The sequence below is a fragment of the Physella acuta genome, unplaced genomic scaffold (assembly GCF_028476545.2).
Source record: "Physella acuta isolate Inbredline_101_S28 unplaced genomic scaffold, ASM2847654v3 ptg000078l, whole genome shotgun sequence".
Lineage (NCBI taxonomy): Eukaryota > Metazoa > Mollusca > Gastropoda > Physidae > Physella > Physella acuta.
This window is the reverse complement of record NW_026731598.1, coordinates 1,043,124-1,052,162: the sequence shown is the minus strand read 5'-3', so window position 1 is coordinate 1,052,162 and position 9,039 is coordinate 1,043,124.

Sequence of the window (9,039 nt, the reverse complement as noted above, 5' to 3'; positions counted from 1 at the left end):
ACGCCCGCGGACCCCCAAGAAAACACACCTTCGCATATGGCGCTGTTCTGATGTCAGCTGTTGGATATACACCACCGGACACACATGTTGTGTGTGGGGGGGGGGAGTGTGGGGGGAAGTGTGGAGGTGGAAATACTCAAATCGTTATCAAGTTTATCAACCGTCCGTTTCTGGCATTCCAGGGATGTTTGCATGCAGGATCCAGAGCGATGACTTGGTAGTCACGTGACCCGGATCAGCTGACGTTCTCTCCCCCACGCGAGGCCGTGATTCATGGCTATAAATAGATTTTATGGCCAAGCTCCTGTAATCGCCTAAAACGTTTGTTGTAGCAAATATGACACACGCATGCAGAGTATACTTGCTTGTTGTTGTGCATGTAATGGATCATTCAACACATATGTATATATTTAAGTACATGAAAGGTCTTTTATTGAACATATCTAAGACACTTTAGGAAAGGTCTTTTATTGAACATATCTAAGACAATTTTGGAAAGGTCTTTCGTTGGAAATATGTAAGACACTAAAGGAAAGGTCTTTTATTGAACATATCTAAGACACTAAAGGAAAGGTATTTCGTTGGAAATATCTAAGACACAAAAGGAAAGGTCTTTCGTTGGAAATATCTAAGACACAAAAGGAAAGGTCTTTCGTTGGAAATATCTAAGACACTAAAGGGAAAGGTCTTTCGTTGGAAATATATAAGACACTAAAGGAAAGGTCTTTCGTTGGAAATATATAAGACACTAAAGGAAAGGTCTTTTATTGAACATATCTAAGACACTAAAGGAAAGGTATTTCGTTGGAAATATCTAAGACACAAAAGGAAAGGTCTTTTGTTGGAAATATCTGAGACACTAAAGGAAAGGTCTTTTTTTGGAAATATCTGAGACACTAAAGGACAGGTCTTTCGTTGGAAATATCTGAGACACTAAAGGACAGGTCTTTCGTTGGAAATATCTGAGACACTAAAGGGAAAGGTCTTTCGTTGGAAATATATAAGACACTAAAGGACAGGTCTTTCGTTGGAAATATCTGAGACACTAAAGGGAATGTCTTTCGTTGGAAATATCTAAGACGCATCACGTACAGGGAAGGTCTTATATTAGAAATATCTAAGACACGTCTAAATACAGGAAAGGTCTTTCCTAGACTCGAGACACGTCTTGCCCAAGTCTAAATTTATCCAGTTCAGTATTTCCGTATATTTGTGTGTGTACACCGCCCATAGTTAAATTGTTCCCGCGTGTTGTAAATTACCTTCTCTAAACACTTTTCAAGCCTTTGATCCCCAAATGGTTGGCGGTAGAGGGCGCTGCTATTGATTGATATTTCAATCACTGGAGCTGTGGGCGGGACCGCATGAACCTTAGTGCGCCCCTCACTAGAAATATAAAACAAAATGGCCGCAAGTGTCACACACTCCCTATTTACAGAATTGTTTTTACAGTTACGAGGCGCGGCTGAAGAAACGAGAAAAAAAAAAAACTCCTGCATCAAGTTCAAGGCTGTTAAAAAGCTGCACCACCCCGCCCCCTCTCAGCATAGGCAAACCATCACGTAACAAAATCAACAAGGCTAGATCGTCTATTTTTTTTTTCTTCTGTTTATGAGGTTTGTTCAACAGATGGCGTTAACATTGAGTTGCCGAATATTTTTAGATGTCTTTTTTTTTTAACCTTTCACGTGATCTCGCGAGAAGAGAATTTGATATACAGGACACTTTGGGTCCTACAGGACTTTATGTTTGGCTCCGTAGGACTGGTACAGAAGGACCTTAAGTCATGTCCTCAGGAAATATAGTGCTTGACGTCAAGAGATACTTCCGATATTTATGTTGGTCTAAAGATTTAGGTCCTACATAGGTAGTCCTAGAGGACAATCTCTGCTCGTAGAGGACTTAACACTGACCCAACAAAACATTGTTTTAAAGGATAAGTCAAGTCTATTATGACGTGTGGTTCTGACGACTTTGTTTTCTGATCACTTGCAGATATTCACACTCTTATGTCCTCACACACCATTCTACCAACACCACACACACTAACTATCCACACACCACATACAAGCCACACATCACACAAGCCCACACACCTAATATCCTTACAATTCTGCCAACACATCTCACTACCCACACACCCCACTACCCACACACCCCACTACCCACACGCCCCACTACCCATACACCCCACTAACCACATCACTACCCAAACACACTAATACCCACACACACCACTAACCACACATCCCACTACCCACACACCCTACTAACCACATCACTACCCAAACACACTACTACCTACACACCCCACTACCCACACACTCCACTACCCACACACCCCACTACCCACACACCCCACTACCAACACCACTACCCACACACCCCACTTCCCACACCGACACACCCCGCTACACCCACCCATATACCGATACACCCCACTGCCAACGAACCACACCCCAAACATTTCCCAAACATCACCCACACATACATCACCGACTTTTTCTCCCACTTTCAAATCTTGTGACAGACAGCAACAAATGGTGTCTGCATTTCCAGGAGTTCTAGCCTGGATTCCTGACACGGTGTAGATGTCCACGAGAGCTGGGAGTTTGTTTCACCCTAGTGGTGCTCACTGGATTAACTGGTGAGATTTGTTTACACCCTAGTGGTGTTCACTGGATTAACTGGTGAGATGTGTTTACACCCTAGTGGTGTTCACTGGATTAACTGGTGAGATTTGTTTACACCCTAGTGGTACTCACTGGATTAACTGGTGAGATTTGTTTACATCCTAGTGGTGCTCACTGGATTAACTGGTGAGATTTGTTTACATCCTAGTGGTGCTCACTGGATTAACTGGTGAGATTTGTTTACACCCTAGTGGTGCTCACTGGATTAACTGGTGAGATTTGTTTACACCCTAGTGGTGCTCACTGGATTAACTGGTGAGATTTGTTTACACCCTAGTGGTGCTCACTGGATTAACTGGTGAGATTTGTTTCACCCTAGTGTTGCTCACTGGATTAACTGGTGAGATTTGTTTACACCCTGGTGGTGCTCACTGGATTAACTGGTGAGATTTGTTTACATCCTAGTGGTGCTCACTGGATTAACTGGTGAGATTTGTTTACACCCTGGTGGTGCTCACTGGATTAACTGGTGAGATTTGTTTACACCCTAGTGGTGCTCACTGGATTAACTGGTGAGATTTGTTTACACCCTAGTGGCGCTCACTGGATTAACTGGTGAGATTTGTTTACACCCTAGTGGTGCTCACTGGATTAACTGGTGAGATTTGTTTACACCCTAGTGGTGCTCACTGGATTAACTGGTGAGATTTGTTTACACCCTGGTGGTGCTCACTGGATTAACTGGTGAGATTTGTTTACACCCTAGTGGTGCTCACTGGATTAACTGGTGAGATTTGTTTACATCCTAGTGGTGCTCACTGGATTAACTGGTGAGATTTGTTTACATCCTAGTGGTGCTCACTGGATTAACTGGTGAGATTTGTTTACACCCTAGTGGTGTTCACTGGATTAACTGGTGAGATTTGTTTACACCCTAGTGGTGCTCACTGGATTAACTGGTGAGATTTGTTTACACCCTAGTGGTGCTCACTGGATTAACTGGTGAGATTTGTTTACATCCTAGTGGTGCTCACTGGATTAACTGGTGAGATTTGTTTACACCCTAGTGGTGCTCACTGGATTAACTGGTGAGACATTGCGGTATGGCTGGCAATGGCTGGTCTTTCATGGCTAGAATATTGCTGCAGTCAGCGTCTTTCATGGCTAGAATATTGCTGCAGTCAGCGTTTTTCTTGCCTAGAATATTGCTGCAGTCAGCGTCTTTCATGGCTAGAATATAGCTGCAGTCAGCGTCTTTCATGGCTAGAATATTGCTGCAGTCAGCATCATGGCTAGAATATTGCTGCAGTCAACGTCTTTCATGGCTAGAATATTGCTGCGGTCAGCGTTTTCCATGACTAAAATATTGCTGCAGTCAGCAAGAAATTAGGCGCAGTAATGCCATTCAACAACTCACATACATGACGTGAAGTCAAATGGTAGCATATACTCAGTAATTTAAACAAGTCACCTGAGTTGTTGAATAAGGTCAAATCTTCATGTCACAGACAAATGACCTAACGTGACAGACAAATGACCTAACGTGAAAAAATAACCTAACATGACATAGGCATGGTCTTAGTGACATAAGCTAAAGCTGAACCATATATATGGTCTTAAAACGCTATAACATGACGTGATCTCAGCTATAACATAACGTGATCTCAGCTACAACATAACGTGATCTCAGCTATAACATGACGTGATCTCAGCTATAACATAACGTGATCCCAGCTATAACATGACGTGATCTCAGCTATAAAATGACGTGATCTCAGCTATAACATCACGTGATCTCAGCTATAACATCACGTGATCTCAGCTATAAAATGACGTGACCTCAGCTATAACATAACGTGATCTCAGCTACAACATGACGTGATCTCAGCTATAACATCACGTGATCTCAGCTATAACATCACGTGAACTCAGCTATAACATCACGTGATCTCAGCTATAACATAACGTGACCCCAGCTATAACATGACGTGATCTTAGCTATAACATGACAAGATCTCAGCTATAACATGACGTGATCTCAGCTATAACATGACGTGATCTCAGCTATAACATGACGTGATCTCAGCTATAACATGAGGTGATCTCAGCTATAACATGACGTGATCTCAGCTATAACATGACGTGATCTCAGCTATAACAGGACGTGATCTCAGCTATAACATAACGTGACCCCAGCTATAACATGACGTGATCTCAGCTATAACATGACGTGATCTCAGCTATAACATGACGTGATCTCAGCTATAACATGACGTGATCTCAGCTATAACAAGACCAGGTCATCGTCTGGTTATAACGTGACATCATAACTCCAATGTTTATAAGAACCCGCCAGTTTAATTTGCCCTAGTTTTCAAATGTCAGACGTGAAGATTCGTGTGCTATCGTCTGCTGATGCTATCGTCTGCTGATGCTATCGTCTGCTGATGCTATCGGCCGTGTTGGCCATCAAATCTCGTGAAACAAATCGAGATCACAAATGTTTATAAAATTTTGTTTTCGTTGTTTTCGCACGAATTTAATGCAAATAAAAGGTTTTTATCGTTTTCAATATTTTCGGTTGCTATAGAAAATTGAAACACAAATTTAAATAAACCGGGAGTGATCTCCCCTAAACTTTCTCGAATATTCTAATACAGGGGTTCCCAACCCTGTGCCCGCGGGCGCCATGGCGCCCGCTGAACGATTCGTATGTGCCCGCCTCTCACTATTCGACAGAAACAGAATTTTTTTTCATAAACATTATTTTAAAATATGATTTATTTTTATTCATTTGTTACAGTTTTAATTTTTTTTTTTTTTGACTGCCTAGGTTTATTAAATATGTTCGATACTTGTCCCAACTTGTCTAGCGGCGAGCCAGACTGCACTATTTACGCTAGCCTGGCACGGCTAGTGTCTATTTGAATCATTTTTCGGTTCGACATATTTATGGGAATCATTGTTTTCAAACATGAACTTAATAAAATCAAGATATAGATCTCGACTCAACGATGAGCATCTTTATGATTGTCTGCTAACAGGATTATCGTCATACGCTCCTAATTATGAAGCTCTGGCCAATGAAATGCAATGCCAAAGATCACATTGACTTTATTTTATTTTTACTTTCTCGTATATACGAAGTATAGAGAAAGTCTTGTAATCGTGCAAAAAAAAATCGAGATTTTTACAAATCTCGACGTTTTACACCTCACTGATACGGTAAAACATAATTTTGCAATCTTGTCCGTATGTCTGTGTGTCTGTCTGTCTGTGTGTAAACACGATAACTTGAGTACCGTTACAGCTGGGTTGATGAAATTTCATATATAAGTATTTTATCAAAATCGTAGATCAATTTTTGAGCGATTTCCGATAACCGGGGATAACGTGGGATGGCAACTCGGAATATAGACATGATTTTTGTTTACTTAAACTTTTAAAAATAGAATAAAATCTAGTAGAAAAAAGAATTGCGCACCAAGCGAGCGCCAAAACAAAATGTGCATAATAGTGTGCAATATTATTACATGCGTTTTTTGAGAAATCGGAAATAGCGTAAACTAGTACTTTCGGTCAACGGAAATTACTCAAAATTTGATATACGGTAAAGAATTAGATCTTTTACTTACATGTAAAATTTCATTTATCTATCAGAAATAGTACTCTAGTTATAGGCTTTTGAAAAATTCAAAGTAGAAAAATAGTACCACTTCCGGTTATCGGAAATCGCTCAAAAGTTGATACGGATCTACGATTTTGATAAAATACTTATATATGAAATTTCATCAACCTAGCTGTAACGGTACTCAAGTTATCGTGTTTACACACACACACACACACACACACACAGACACACAGACATACGGACAAGATTGCAAAATTATGTTTTTTCGTATCAGTGAGGTGTAAAACGTCGAGATTTCTAAAAATCTCGATTTTTTTTTTTGCACGATTACAAGACTTTCTCTATACTTCGTATATACGAGAAAGTAAAAAAAGAAGCAAAACGGTTGTTTGTTAATGTTGCCACGAGGTAAATGTAATTAAAGATGGCTTAACTAGGTCATGCTGACGTTCTAATGAAAAATTTTAAAATACTTACCGGAAAATGGTTTAGCCAAAGTTTGTTTTAGTAAACGCTCAAAAGGTGAGGTATTTTGAAATATTATTATTTTAAATTGAAATGTAGCCTTAAAGTACTTAACAAAAAATATTTTCGTGCTCTCCGCACTTACAGATTTTATAACAGATTCTTTAAAATCATTTTATTTCTGATTGTTTTAATTTTTTTTAATTTACGTTTTTTTAGTAGGCTACTCAGATGACGTAATTGAAATTTGACAAAAACAAGTTTTTTTTAGTTGAAGACACCAGCAGTGTACGTGTCTCTCTCATCAAACACGGCTAGGCCATTGGTGGGAGCGATCGTTGCTGTAATAGTTACATCTGGCTAAACACAGGCCAAACTCGCAACACAACAAATCAACACAAATCAATTTTCTGACTATTCAAATAGACAATAGTTGGACGACCAAAACATTGCTTTTATTTTACCGTCAAAATTAACCTTATAAGCCGGTTAATTTTATGTTAATATTGGACGGTCAAAACACAAGTGTAGGTCGACATTTAAGGCCGATCTCTCGTGGTATATTGGACGGCCAAAACACAAGTGTATATCTTCATATATTAAGGCCCGTCTCACTACTTTCAACACTCATAACGACGATATTTATTGCGCAACAAAAACTAGACGGCCAAAATGTTAGCAAAAATCTTATTAACTTTTAAAGTTCACTCATCATAAATAATTTGTTAGGGGAGATAATCACGATATTAAATTTCTAGTTTTATCAAGAAAGCTGAAGACATTACATTCATTACATAGACAACTCGTGTATCTGTCCTTAGAATGCATTACGTCCCTTTGAGCTCTCTGTTTTTTTATTTGGAATATTTTATTCAGCATCGGATGCCACGGTCGGCGCGGACAAAGGAAATTTTGAAAGATTTCTTTACCGCCCTTGTCACGGAGCGTGACATTTACAGTGACGTGATCTGCCGTGGCGTGTTGTCACGTGATTGCTTACTGTCACTCAAACTATTGGTGCTGGCTATTCATTTCCAAATGGTGTAACTTCTTTATTTTACTTAAATTATAATTTCCCTCAACTTTCTATTGCTAGTTCTATTTTTACTCGAGTATCTGTTCCTAGCTCTCATTTCACTTAAATAGCTGTTGTTAGCTTTAGTTTCTTTAGACTAGCTGCAGCTAGCTGTCATCTATACTTTAATTCCTCCTTTAGTTTCGCTAGGCTAGCTGCAGCTAGCTGTCATCTATACTTTAATTCCTCCTTTAGTTTTAGCAGCTCCTATCAATAATGAATTAATTTTCTTCAAGACAATAGAGGTCAAACAGAAATGCGAGACAACGGCACAGCCGACAAAATAAACACAACTCTTTTTGGCCCATTAATAAAACACCAGGCCATTCATATCATTTTAATGGCCAACACGTTATGCATCTCACAGCCCCCCCCCCCCACACACACACACACTGAAGCTCGACCACTGCTAAACATTAAGACCCCCTTTCAGTCCTAACGGTCAGTAGAGCAGATGAAGTAGAGTTCACGTTTTTCTGGACCTCGTCTTATGAAAAATGATGAGGTCAACAAAATGTCCAGCCGCCTTTACTTAATTAATCAAAGGCGCAGTGGCGTAGGCAGGGGGGGGTCATAACCCCCCTCCATAGACCCCTCGGTATATATATATAAAGAATGAGGGGGTGCAAATCGAAAGTTTGAGGGGGGGTGCAAATCGAAAGTTTGACGGGGGTGCAAATCGAAAGTTTGAGGGGGGGGGGCTCAAATCGAAAGTTTGAGGGGGGTGCAAATCGAAAGTTTGAGGGGGGTGCAAATCGAAAATGTGAGGGGGAGGGTGCAAATCGAAAGTTTGTCCCCGGGTAAAAATTGGAATCCCCCCCCCCCTTGAAACGATCCTGGCTACGCCACTGCAAAGGCGTAACTAGGGGAGGATGGGTGGGGTGGCCGCCCCCTGACGCTGACTCTAAACAGGGCGCCAAACGAGGTATAAAATACAATTAAAGACTCATTTTGAGCTGCATCACTGAACTATACACAATGTAGACTGACTCTTGACTTATTTAATTGTTTTCTATAATAATTGTGTGACACCAAAAAAAATAGACTATTCCAAAACGGGGGAAGGGAGGGGGGGTCGACAACGTGAATAACTATATATAACTGCGGGGTTGGGGGTGAGGCAAATATTTCGCTACGTCTATAATAACTCATCATTGCTGAGTGGACTCATGGACGTCCTGTAGTCGTAAGTGCAGACCGAGATCTGAACTTGAGACCTTCGGGCTAGCTGTTGA